The sequence below is a fragment of the Aulonocara sp. 'chitande type north' Nkhata Bay genome, linkage group LG3 (assembly GCF_057382095.1).
Source record: "Aulonocara sp. 'chitande type north' Nkhata Bay isolate Kocher_YH1m ecotype deep benthic linkage group LG3, A_spYH_male_GT1.1, whole genome shotgun sequence".
Taxonomy (NCBI): Eukaryota; Metazoa; Chordata; class Actinopteri; order Cichliformes; family Cichlidae; genus Aulonocara; species Aulonocara sp. 'chitande type north' Nkhata Bay.
Window position 1 is genome coordinate 64,363,589 of NC_141346.1, and position 12,515 is coordinate 64,376,103.

The 12,515-nt window shown below is 40.9% G+C and overlaps 1 pseudogene; it reads right to left on the bottom strand.

Annotated features, from left to right (window-relative positions):
- On the bottom strand, positions 1-10,243 carry LOC147336561 (protein NLRC3-like; annotated as a pseudogene).
- Positions 10,244-12,515: the final 2,272 nt, after the last annotated feature.

The window sequence follows — 12,515 nt, forward strand, 5'->3', positions numbered from 1 at the left end:
TTACAGAGCTTTTTTAGAGGCTTTGACCACTGGCAGCAGCCTCAGAAGAGCCTCCTCTGAAGCAAAGTATTTCTGCAGGTCAAACACATCCAGATCTTTTTCTGATGACAGTAAGATGAAGACCAGAGCTGACCACTGAGCAGGAGACAGTTTATCTGTGGAGAGACGTCCTGATCTCAGGGACTGTTGGATCTTCTCCACTAGAGAACGATCATTCACTTCATTCAGACAGTGAAACAGATTGATGCTTTTCTCTGCAGACAGATTCTCACTGAGCTTCTCCTTGATGTACTGAACTGCTTCTTGATTGGTCTGTGAGCTACTTCCTGTCTGTGTCATCAGGCCTTGCAAACGAGTTTGATTAGTCTTCAGACCCAAGAGAAAACGAAGGAACAAGTCCAGGTGTCCATTGGGGCTCTGTAAGGCCTTGTCCACAGCACACTGGTAGAAGTATTTCTTTGAAGATTTTCTTGTTTGAAACACCTTCCAAGTTGTTTGTTGTTCTTCCAGCAGATTGAGTCCAGAGTTGATGAAGGTCAGGTGGACATGAAGAGCAGCCAGAAACTCCTGAACACTGAGATGAACAAAGCAGAACACCTTGTTCTGGTACAGTTGTTTCTCCTCTTTAAAGATCTGTGTGAACACTCCTGAGTACACTGAGGCTGCTCTGATATCGATGCCACACTCTGTCAGGTCTGGTTCATAGAAGATCAGGTTTCCTTTCTGCAGCTGATCAAAAGCCAGTTTTCCCAGTGACTCAATCATCTTCCTGCTCTCTGGACTCCAGTGTGGATCTGTCTCAGATCCTCCATCATATTTGATCCTCTTGACTTTGGCCTGAACCACCAGGAAGTGGATGTACATCTCAGTCAGCGTCATGGGCAGCTCTCCTCCCTCTCTGGTTTCCAGCACATCCTCCAGAACTGTAGCAGTGATCCAGCAGAAGACTGGGATGTGACACATGATGTGGAGGCTTCGAGCTTTCTTGATGTGGGAGATGATCCTGCTGGCCTGCTCCTCATCTCCTCATCTCTTCCTGAAGTACTCCTCCTTCTGTGGGTCAGTGAACCCTCTGACCTCTGTCACCACGTCGACACACTGAGGAGGGATCTGATTGGCTGCTGCAGGTCGTGTTGTTATCCAAAGGCGAGCAGAAGGGAGCAGGTTCCCTCTGATGAGGTTTGTCAGCAGCTCATCCAATGAGGTGGACTTTCTGGTTTCAGTCAGGATTTTAGTTTTGTTGAAGTCCAAATTAAGTCGACACTCATCCAGACCATCAAGTATGAACACAACCTGGAAGTCTTCAAGCCTGCAGATTCCTGATTCGTTAGTTTGATTAAAGAAGTGATGAACAAGTTCCACCAAGCTGAACTTTTCCTCTTTCAGCACATTCAGCTCTCTGAAAGTGAATGGAAATATGAACTGGATGTCCTGGTTGGCTTTGTCTTCAGCCCAGTCCAGGCTGTATTTCTGTGTTAAGACTGTTTTCCCAATGCCAGCCACTCCCTTTGTCAGCACTGTTCTGATTGGTTCGTCTCTTCCAGGTGAGGCTTTAAAGATGTCTTCTTGTCTGATTGTTGTTTCTGGTCTGTCTGGTTTCCTGGATGCTGTTTCAATCTGTCTGACCTCATGTTCATCATTGACCTCTGCAGTCCCTCCCTCTGTGATGTAGAGCTCTGTGTAGATCTGATTCAGGAGGGTTGGGCTTCCTGCTTTAGCGATCCCCTCAAACACACACTGGAACTTCTTCTTCAGTTGGGCTTTAAGTTCACGTTTACGGAGTGAAGCAAATATTTCTGAAAATAAGAAATTCAGAAAAAAATATTATATAACAAAATATCATAGCCTTTCAGTACCCTGAAAGGATGAATGTCTATTGGTCCATTTCTTGAGCTATTAGGAAAGATCAATATTCAGTCTTTAGAGAAATTCTCTTACTGCTCTGCAGATGGTCAGCCATCTCATGCTGCTTAAGTCTCCTCAAGAAGTGGAGTGTGATCTTCAGAAATGCTTCTCTGCAGCTCTTTCTTTCATCTTCATCCTCACCTTCAAACATCTCCTCATCCTCCATCTGGCTCTTTAAAGTTTCTGGGTGATCTGGACTCAGAACCTTCTGGATCTTCTTCAGCTCGTTCTTCACAAACATGGTGATGTTGTCCTCCAGCCGCTGGAAAAGAAGACTATATGAATTACCCAGTGGTAAATGGACTGGTTCTTATATAGCTCTCTTTGATACTCTGTGCACACAAAGCAGTTTATACAACATGCCTCATTCAACTAAGCACATTGTTCTATGCTTAAATACTTTCTTTCACACTCTGATGGATGCATCAGAGGGCAGCTTGGGTTTAGTACGTTACCCAGTACATTTGCCAGCCAGGGTTTGATTCACAAACCTTCTGACTAGTAGCTGACCTGCTCACCTCCTGAGCTACAGTCACCCCAATCTGACTGAAATCATGGAGCCCAAACTCTGATTTATGTTGGACACACTGACAATCCTCTGGTCGACAAAGTGCAGCATAGAGGTGACTGAAAAGAACAAATGTAAACGTAGTACTACAAACCATAACCACAGAGTCCAGGTGTGTTTGATGTTGCTGTGCAGACTGACCAGTGGAAACCTCTGCTCTCTGCTGGTCCACTCTGTGGAGGAGTAATGAATAATTAGCTCATGTTATGTCTGTCCACACACAGACACAAGCTAAAGGTCCATGAAGTGATGTTTGGATGGGTTCAGTCAATCAGATGACTGTCATGGTGAAGCTTTGCTAGTCCTGCTGATCCCACTGAGAATTAACAACTCAGTTTCCAGATGTCTGTAGTTTTCTGCTCAGTTTCTTTAGTCCCAACAGCTCTTACCATCTCCTGCATAAAGCTTTCCCTCCATGCTCAGATGCCCTGGAACAAGGTGCTCTCTTTATATGCTCACAACCACTAGCACTTTATATAGCCTCTGTAGAAATTATCCACACCCTCACTTATCTTAACTGCACTACTGTATAGCTCTGTGTAAATAATCATTCTGTACATACGATAATTTTTAACCCTACAACTGTTTACAACTTGCATAGTTCCCATTTCTGTATAGCTGTATATCTCAGATTTCTGTAAAGTTATTTCATATTCTGTATAGTTTTTCATACTTATATCCTGTTCATATCCTGTACATAGCTTGTACTCACTACAGCCTGTACATAACTATAGTTATAGAATATTCACAACATACTTCATACCATGTACATTATAACATAATAGACCCATTTCTGTAATATACTTACATATCTACATTATTGCTAATATATACTGTAATATATCTATATCACTAAGCACTTCTGGATGGATGCAAACTGCATTCCGTTGCCCTGTACCTGTGCATGTGCAATGACAATAAAGTTGAATTCTAATTCTATTCTTATATCAGTGACTGGTTTAAAGTGCCAACTTGCAGTGCTCGCCAACCTTTGTGTCAGCAAAAGTAGTTCTAATGTTTCTTACATTTATTAAATTTTTTATATTTTTACACACACAAATCAATGAACGCAAAAACATAAACTTTTCAGATATTTTGTTTCACAATGTTACAAATCTCAGTTCACAACTACACAGTCTGATTTACAAGTACAAAATATTTATGACCACAGTTTGAGCCGATGTATGTCCCGAGTCTGTACACTCAGTAGTTTTGTTTTGATTGTTATTGTCTTTTGTTACAATTTCATTCTGATTAAGATTTTCTAGTTCTGAGGTTTTTGTTTCTGTGTTCCCTCTGTACTGTGTTAGTATTGTGTCTCTGTGTTCACTTCCTGTTTTATTTTGACAGTGCCATGTCCTATGTTAGTGTGTCTACTTTTGCTTCCCGTTGTCTGGTTATGTCCAATGAATCCTGCTGTGTCTCCCTTTTCTCATTCCCTGATGGCTCTTTTGTGTATATGAGCCCTTTGTTTTCTCCTGCTTGTTGCTGGTTCGTCTGTGTTGTCTCCCCGTGTCTCCGTTTAACGTTTCAGGTTCGTTTTTTAGTTTTTCAGTAGAGGTTATCTTAGCTTCTGCACAGGCCATCTCCACTGCACTTCACCGTTTCAATAAAGCTCACTCACTTCACAGCAGTGTCGGCATCTTGGGTCCTTTATTAAATTCAACATGGCTCACCCCGCTAGCCGTGACATAAGATGTGAAAACAATATCCAAAAAACATGAGGGACAAACAGGGAATAGTTTTAAGGTGCAGGGCCAACAAACTGAGTCTAGCCATGAACTCAGAGTCGATTGAATTAGCATTTTGAATTGGCTGATCTGAGTTACTTCAATCAAGTCTATGTTCACTTTGAGTTAAGATTATACGTGATTAATGTAAAAGAAAAAAGCCACCATCAGCAACTGATTCTGATTTAGCAGGTTTTCAAATCTAAACGGTACCCATCCCTAGCTGGCTGTAGTTAAACCTTTATTAAAAAGCATCCCTAGACCCAGCTGTCTTAGCTAATTATAGGCCGATCTCCAACCTGACAATCCTTGAAAGAGTAGTTGGGGGGAGACAATCAGAGGTGCAGTGTGATGATCTTAGGTTACAAACTACCGCAGTCAAGTCATTAAGGGAGACGGGATCAAACTGCTCTAAGACAGCTGAGCACACAGGAGAAAGACTCGGATCTGAGGCAGCAGTCGGCGAGACAAGAGTCCTAATAGATAGAAGCTTGTAGTTAAAAATGCTAAAAAATCATCACAAATACTTGGTGAAGAAATGACTCCAACATTATCACGTCAACGAAGAAAACGATTGAGGACATTAAAAAGTACCTGAGGCCTGTGACTGTTTACTGACACTAAGTTTAAGACAAACTGTGTCTGCAGGTTTTACAGCTTCTTGGTGAGCAGAAAGACAGAAAGTCCTTAAAATCTGTAGAGAAACATACAATCTGTCCTTTTTCCATCTCCTTTCAGCGCGTCTACAGTCACGTCTAAGGGAGCGCGTATGTTCATTCAACCACAGCTCTGATAAATGCTGAGCGCGCAGAGTCCTGAACGGAGCAATAGAGTCCAAAATATCAGTGCAGGTAGAATGAAGAAAGTCCGAAAGGTCCTCAACACTTTAACAGCTGGAGTTCATTATTCCAGAGTCCATAAAGGCAGCAGAAAAAGCGGCACTGTTAGAGCATTAAGCGCTCGCTTTTTACGCGCTGAGGCGCACGGCTTATCTACCGAGCGGCGCATAGTTAGAGTGAACAACCAGTGTTGGTCAAGTTACTTGAAAAAAGTAATCAGTAACTAATTACTGATTACTTCCCCAAAAAAGTAATCCTGTTACTTTACTGATTACTTATTTTCAAAAGTAATTAGTTACTTCGTTACTTAGTTACTTGGTCACATTTTAAAAACACGATTTACAACCTGAATAGGTGATAAAGCGATAGACCTTTCAGCCCAATTCTACTTTTTCTGCATAATCCATCATACAAAATGTAATCAAATGGAAAAGTCTCTTTTTTTAACTTGTTTTATTAGTTTTAATCTTTTAACTTTATGCATCAAGCAAAAATTTAATTATATGCAACATTCTCTGACTTGAATAAATTAGTTTAACATTTAAACCTATTTTCTGCACATTCCAGCACATAAAATAAAATATTTGTTGTGTTTACACTCAGTCTTTCAAATAGATGCAAGTAAAACACAGCAGAAAATAAATAAAGTCAAAGACTCAGCGGTCCTGTTGCTCTATTTTCACCTGTAAAGCAGGAGTGGGGTAGGCGGACGTTTACCCTGGTGCAGGTGTGCCGCGGTCAATGGAAGAATCCGTGAGTTTCTCTGTGAGTTTCCCATTACGTCGTAGCTACTCAGTGCTTGCTCGGAAGTTTAGGGTTTTTTTCGCTGTAAAAAGAAGTTTTCTTCCCACGCACAACGGACGCTAATGTTTTTGTCACTTTTTATGGAATCAAACTCAAAGTAAGGTCAGTGCTTCCACGCTTTAAACGCTGCACGCTCATACTCTCTCCTGCACTCGATATATGATCCACTGTTGATCTGCACACAGCTGTTGTCACTAACGGCGCACTCGCTTACGTCACTGTCGTGAGACATTCTCGCAAAAAATCACGGTTTTAGTAACGCAGTAACGCAGCGTTCCTATGGGAAAGTAACGGTAATCTAATTACAGTTTTTGCAATAGTAATCCCTTACTTTACTCGTTACTTGAAAAAATTAATCAGATACTGCCCATCTCTGTGAACAACACAGGAAGCTGATCGGAGATGCACAACTCAGATATTTCAGTGACGCACACATCCAGCCTGTGGGAAAGCTCCAAGTCTAGTGTGTGACCTTTTTCATGAGTGGGACCAGTAACCCACTGGGTCAAGTTAAAAGAGTCAATAATATTTAAAAAGTCCTTGACCAGAAGTTTAGAGTCACAGCAGACATGGATGTTAAAATCACCAAGGCAGCATCATCAGAAGACATAGCACACCCAGCTCTATCTGTCCATGAAGCCAGATAACACACACCTATGAGTTAAACTGCAGGAATGTCTTAAAGACATAAAGACCTGGATGGCCGCTAACTTTCTGCTTCTTAATTCAGATCAAACTGAGGTTATTGTACTCGGCCCTGAAAATCTTAGAAATATGGTCTCTAAGCAGATTCTTACTCTGGATGGCATTACCTTGGCCTCCAGTAACGCTGTGAGGAACCTTGGAGTCATTTTTGACCAGGACATGTCCTTCAATGCACATATTAAACAAATATGTAAGACTGCTTTCTTCCATTTGTGCAACATCTCTAAAGTTAGAAATATCCTGTCTCAGAGTGATGCTGAAAAACTAGTTCATGCATTTATTACTTCCAGGCTGGACGACTGTAATTCATTATTATCAGGATGTCCTAAAAACTCCCTGAAAAGCCTTAAGCTGATCCAATATGCTGCAGCAAGAGTCCTGACAGGGACTAGAAAGAGAGAGCATATTTCTCCTTTATTCCCTTCATTGGCTTCCTGTTGAATCCAGAATTCAAAATCCTGCTCCTCACATACAAGGTCTTAAATAATCAGGCTGTGAGGAGAAATTGTAGAAGGCAAAGGAACTCAGACTCAAGATATCTTTTACATGTGCACACATGGACGATCCCCCCTCATCGCCCGATCCATCCTGCAGCAACGTGTGCAGGACAGATGTGACAGAGAGGAAAGACCGCCCAGGGCATCCAAAATGTCCTTTATTTATACTTAAAGCAAGTTTCCACAGCAGTAGGAGTGGCATGTATGGAACTGATAATTTTCCTTAAAAGGAGAAACTGTTCGCTTGTCAGCTGAAACAGGAGATAACTTTGTATGTATAGAAATGCAGACATTCCCATAAAAGGAGAGAAAGAAAGAGAGAGCGCCAGTCTGTCTGTTTAAAACCGGATGTCACCGCATTCCTCTACACATATGGCTTCCTGTGTTGGCTCCAATTCACAACCTCTTCTTCCTTTAAATGAAGCTACAACTAAGCATTAATCACAAAATTAGAAATCTTTCATCACAGGCCCCATCTTATCTTAATGACCTTGTAGTACCATATCACCCTATTAGAGCACTTCGCTCTCGCTCTGCAGGCCTACTTGTTGTTCCTAGAGTATTTAAAAGTAGAATGGGAGGGAGAGCCTTCAGTTTTCAGGCCCCTCTTCTGTGGAACCAGTTTCCAGTTTGGATTCAGGAGACAGACACTATCTCTACTTTCAAGATTAGGCTTCAAACTTTCTTCTTACTTAACGATTAAGTCCCTGTATTCCACCGTTATATGGAAATCAGCCATTATAACTTGTGTCAAATCTACTTGTACCTCACAGTTTTCTAAGCACACAGAGAGCAGTAAACCTAGAAGAGAAAATATTTCGACCCATTTCTAAATGATTCTTGTGACCATGCTGCACCACAACACCTGATCTCTGGTTTCCTCACCTCTTCAATCCCACTTTAATACTTGACTAAACTCATTTTCATGTTTAGGTGTTGAGGCAAAGCCGCTACAACCTGCTAACGGAGCTATTTTTTATTCCCTTTGAGTTTTTTCTACTTTTGTGCTACAAAATGTTCAAGCTGATTAAATTTATTAGAATAAAAGTTCAGATAATTTTCTCATATTAATGTTGGAGGTAGAAATTCAGGTAACTTTGCTCAAAAACTGGCAGAAATTTCCTTCAAAAATGGAGCTTTTACTTTAATACTGTGAGTACATTTCAGAGCCTGTACTCTTTTACCTTTACTTGAGTAAAGAAGTTGAATCAGTATTTCAGCTTTAACAGGGTATTTTAACACAAACATCAGTCCTTCTTCTAAGTGTCAAACAGTATGTTTGACACTTTGTTTACGCCTAAATTAACTTTACTGTTAACGAGTTTTCATGTTTCTGTAATCCACCAGTGTGCTCATGCTTTTTTAAGTGAAAAGAGATTTTTAAAGATCAAATATAATTATTTTTGTTATTTGTGGATTTTAAATGTCCTTGACAGAGACAGATGATAATCATTATCCTGCACTGTGGTCTCAGGTTTGGTCGAGCTAGCACAAAGAATGGCTATGTTGAACTTCCTCCTGGGATCTACACTAAGAAGTGAGTCCAACATTAGCAGGGTCTCTTTCCTTTATCTGGATTCACTTTAGCATTCACAGTCACGTGAAGCTTGTTATTAACTCGATAAGTCAACCCAGGGTTTCAGCTGAGCGCTCACATGAAACACATGGTGTTGGCAGCATCTGATCAATCATATTCATGGAGACGTGTATCAGCAACAGAGCAGCTGAGTTTGCAGAAGGAAGTCAAACTAAACCACAGGAACAATATGAGGAGATTACACACATAATACAATACTAGCAGTAACACAGCTGCTGCAGACAAATCAGTCGTGTGATCGTGTGTGAGAGGAGAAGGACTGTAAAGGAGTTTGGTGTTAAAAGCTCTGTATGAATGTGGGAGACTTTGAAGGGCTTTAAAAAGGCCAATATAAAATAAAAGGCAGCAAAATTGCTGAGTGTGAAAGTCACCAGACTTATCAGACCTCTGTGATTAAGACCTGTAAGAACACCTATTTGTACTTGTTGGCATTATATCAAACACACACGTATATTAAGCCTTTGTTTGAACTCTGGTTGAATTTGTTACTTTCAGACTGTGAAACATCACAGAGGCTGCAGCTGCAGATCTTTTATTCACCTGGAAATTTACTTTAAATGTTAGATGGAAAATGTATTGCTCAGTTTAACCAAAGTAAGAACAAGAATCCATAAACCTTCATAAAGACAAACATCTCCCAGAACATTGAGCTGCTGAAGTGTCACTGAAGGGAAAAACTATTTGTCCTCCTCCATCCAGCAACACCTGAAACACCTGAGTGGAAGCTCCTCCCTACACTGTGTTTGAAGCAAAGCACAAAGGAGATACCTGCTGGAGCAGCTGGAGTCCTACAGACACTCAGCCTCTTCACTACACAAACACCTCCTACAACAGCCACTCTTTCCACTCTGACTGCTGTGTTTGTGGAAACACTCCAACACACACCGCTTCACATACCAACATAGAAATGTGTGTGAAAAAGAGCTGAGCTGATATTAAACATGAGGATTTATTCAAAAATAGAGAGTCAGGAACAACATCTAGACACACATTACCTCTCAGCAGCAGAAGAACAGCCTTTAAAGTCTATATCAAAACCCTTCGACATGTTGCTCTTTAAGGAAACACAGCTGGGTTCAGGTCCAGGAGATTCTGGCCTCTTATTGATCCTAAAAGAAAAACAATAAATGTAACAGCTTCATGAGACAGGAAGGAAAAACTGGAAATATTAAATTAAAGACATGATGAACAATCTCATAAAAATAATTTACTTACTCTTTGTCACATAACAGTCTTTTGTTAAAGTTTTCAATAATATCCTTTGAGTCGTTGCTCTTTAAGGAAACACAGCTGGGTTCAGGTCCAGGTTCTGGATTAGTTTCAGGGTTATGTCCAGCTGAGCCTGGTACGCCCCACAGCTCTGGGCTTTAAAACAACACACACAGAGGTATGAGTGTGAATAATGATGGAGCAGTGATGTGAGTGCTGAGCTGTGACATGGAGAAGAGTCATGGACAGTTAGAGATGGTCATCTCACCTCTGAGCTTTGGTCTGGCTCTCATGTTCCCCACACAGAGTGCTTTTAGAGGGAGGGACTCCCTCCTCTCTGTCCTCACACTGATCCATGCTGCTCAATTCACATCAGCTCACACACACTTTCTACCTTCACCTGCAGAGGAAACACAAATCATTCATGTGCACATAAACCAAAATCCTCCTTTCCATCATGTGCTGTCCAAATATCAGCTGAATGCAGTCAGACAGCAGTGTGAGGCACAGGAAGCTGCCATCAGCTGCTCTACTTCTACTATCAGTCCACTAGATGGAGCCATGAAGCACACATGATGCATTCACTGACACACACTGATTCACTGTGACTGGAAGTTTAAGTACATTAAGCCTCCACTCATCTACATTGTGCTTACAACCCACTGCCCCCCATCTTCCACCCCCATCAACCTCCTGGGGCCAGGAATGACTGGAACTGAATTGGAAACGGGCGTAATCAAACCTAAATCTGTTATTCTTATCCAACCTGTCTGCCTGGACACAGTTTGCTGACCGATCATGGAGCCTATGATTCGCTTGGACAACAACTTCATGAATGTGGAAATGAAACTGAGTGTCAGCTGAGTGTCGAGCAGAAGAGGAGTCAGAGAAAAGTGACAGAGCTGCTGACTTTACAAAGAAAACTAAAACCATGTTGAAGAGATTAAACAGATAATACAATCTAACAACAACAACACAGCTGCTGCAGACAAAACACATGTATGAGTGTGTGACAGGAAAAGCACTGAACAGAAGTTTACTATTAAAAATGCCGCATGTTGTAAAAAGTTTGGTCAGTGAGACTGAAAAATGGCTGCATAAGTTACTATTGTGAACAAACCCCTATAAGAACCCTGATATTACCTGAATAAGATCAAATCCTGATACGTAGTGCAGACCTTGGTAAGAGATACGGTCCAACTGGAATATAAACCTTTGGTGTGTTTAATCCAGTCAGTCTCTGAGTAACTCCACTCCTCTGCTTTGTGTTGGAAGAGAAACGAAAGTTTGTAGCACGATCCTTTTCCTCAGAGGCCTGTGTTGAATTTATATTACATCTAAGATAAAAAATAATTCACAAAGTCTGCTCTGTCCTCCTGTCCTCCCTGCAGTCTCTGTGAGCTCTGCAGAGTGATTATAAAGACCCGGAGCTCAGAGTTTCTCCAACACCGTGGTCAAGTGTGAGCCACGCCTGCCACCCATTATCTGCCAAACTTGAGCTTCAACGCTAAGTTTTACGGTAGTGCTGCTTCTTATCCCTTTTTGCTGATCACACACATAACAACACTCATGATTTTCAGGAAGTTAACAGAAATAAAGCCACAGTGTCATTTGTTTTTCACTCAAGTTGTCTTTTCTTCTTAATTTTTCTGGTAATGCTTCTTCATTCATGATTCATTCAAATCTAAAATAACTTCAAAAAATTTAAAATATTTCTGAAAATCATCTTTTATAGTTGAAATTCAGTTCTCATTTGGCTCAGCTGCTCTTTCATGAATCCATAGTTTCACCTCAAACTGCTGCTTGAGACACGAGAAATTAAAGAACAACTCTGTTCAAACGGAGAAACTTTGAAGGAACTCAATAATGTCATTTACATGGTTTCAGGTAGGTGTATGAAGGTTCTGTATTAAATCATATATGATAGTTGACATGAAATTCTGAATTCATCTTCTTGGACACCCACACTGCATAATTCTGTAGAAATGAAATTAGTCATTTCTAATCAATTTCAACATCAAATATCATAACATTGCATCAAAATGCGTAAAAATGATTCTTGATAGCTGACCTTAAAGTCTCTGTGCATTCTTCCTCTGGGTTACCTTCGCTATATATTTGCAGTTTAACCACCAAAAGCTGCAAGGTTTCAGAGAAATAAAAGGAACGTTCTACTCAAATTTAATAAGATCAATTTAATAAACAATAGAAAAAAAACTTTGACAATTGTCATAAAATTCTTAACAAACTCCTCTTCTGTCTGTAGCTCAGGAGTTAGAGCAGGTCACGAAGTAACTGGAAGGTTGGTTGTTTGATACGAGATACTAACCCCAAGATAGAAAACTCTTCTGCACAGGAAAAGTCCTTGAATGAGTCATTTGTATGAAGCACTTTGAATGCTCAGAGTAGAAAAGCACCATATCAGAACCAGCCTCACCCACTTGTGATGGGTGGGTGGCTGTGGCTCAGGTGGTAGAGCAGATCAGCTGCTGATTGGAAGGTTGGTGGCTCGAACCTTGGCTTCCCCAGCCTACATGCCAAATATCCTTGGGCAAGATACTAACCCTAAGTTGCCCTCTGATGATTAGTTTGCACTTGTGTTTAGAAGTGCTTGTGTGAATGAGGCCTGTTGTATAGAGCACTTTGAAAACTCCAGGAGAG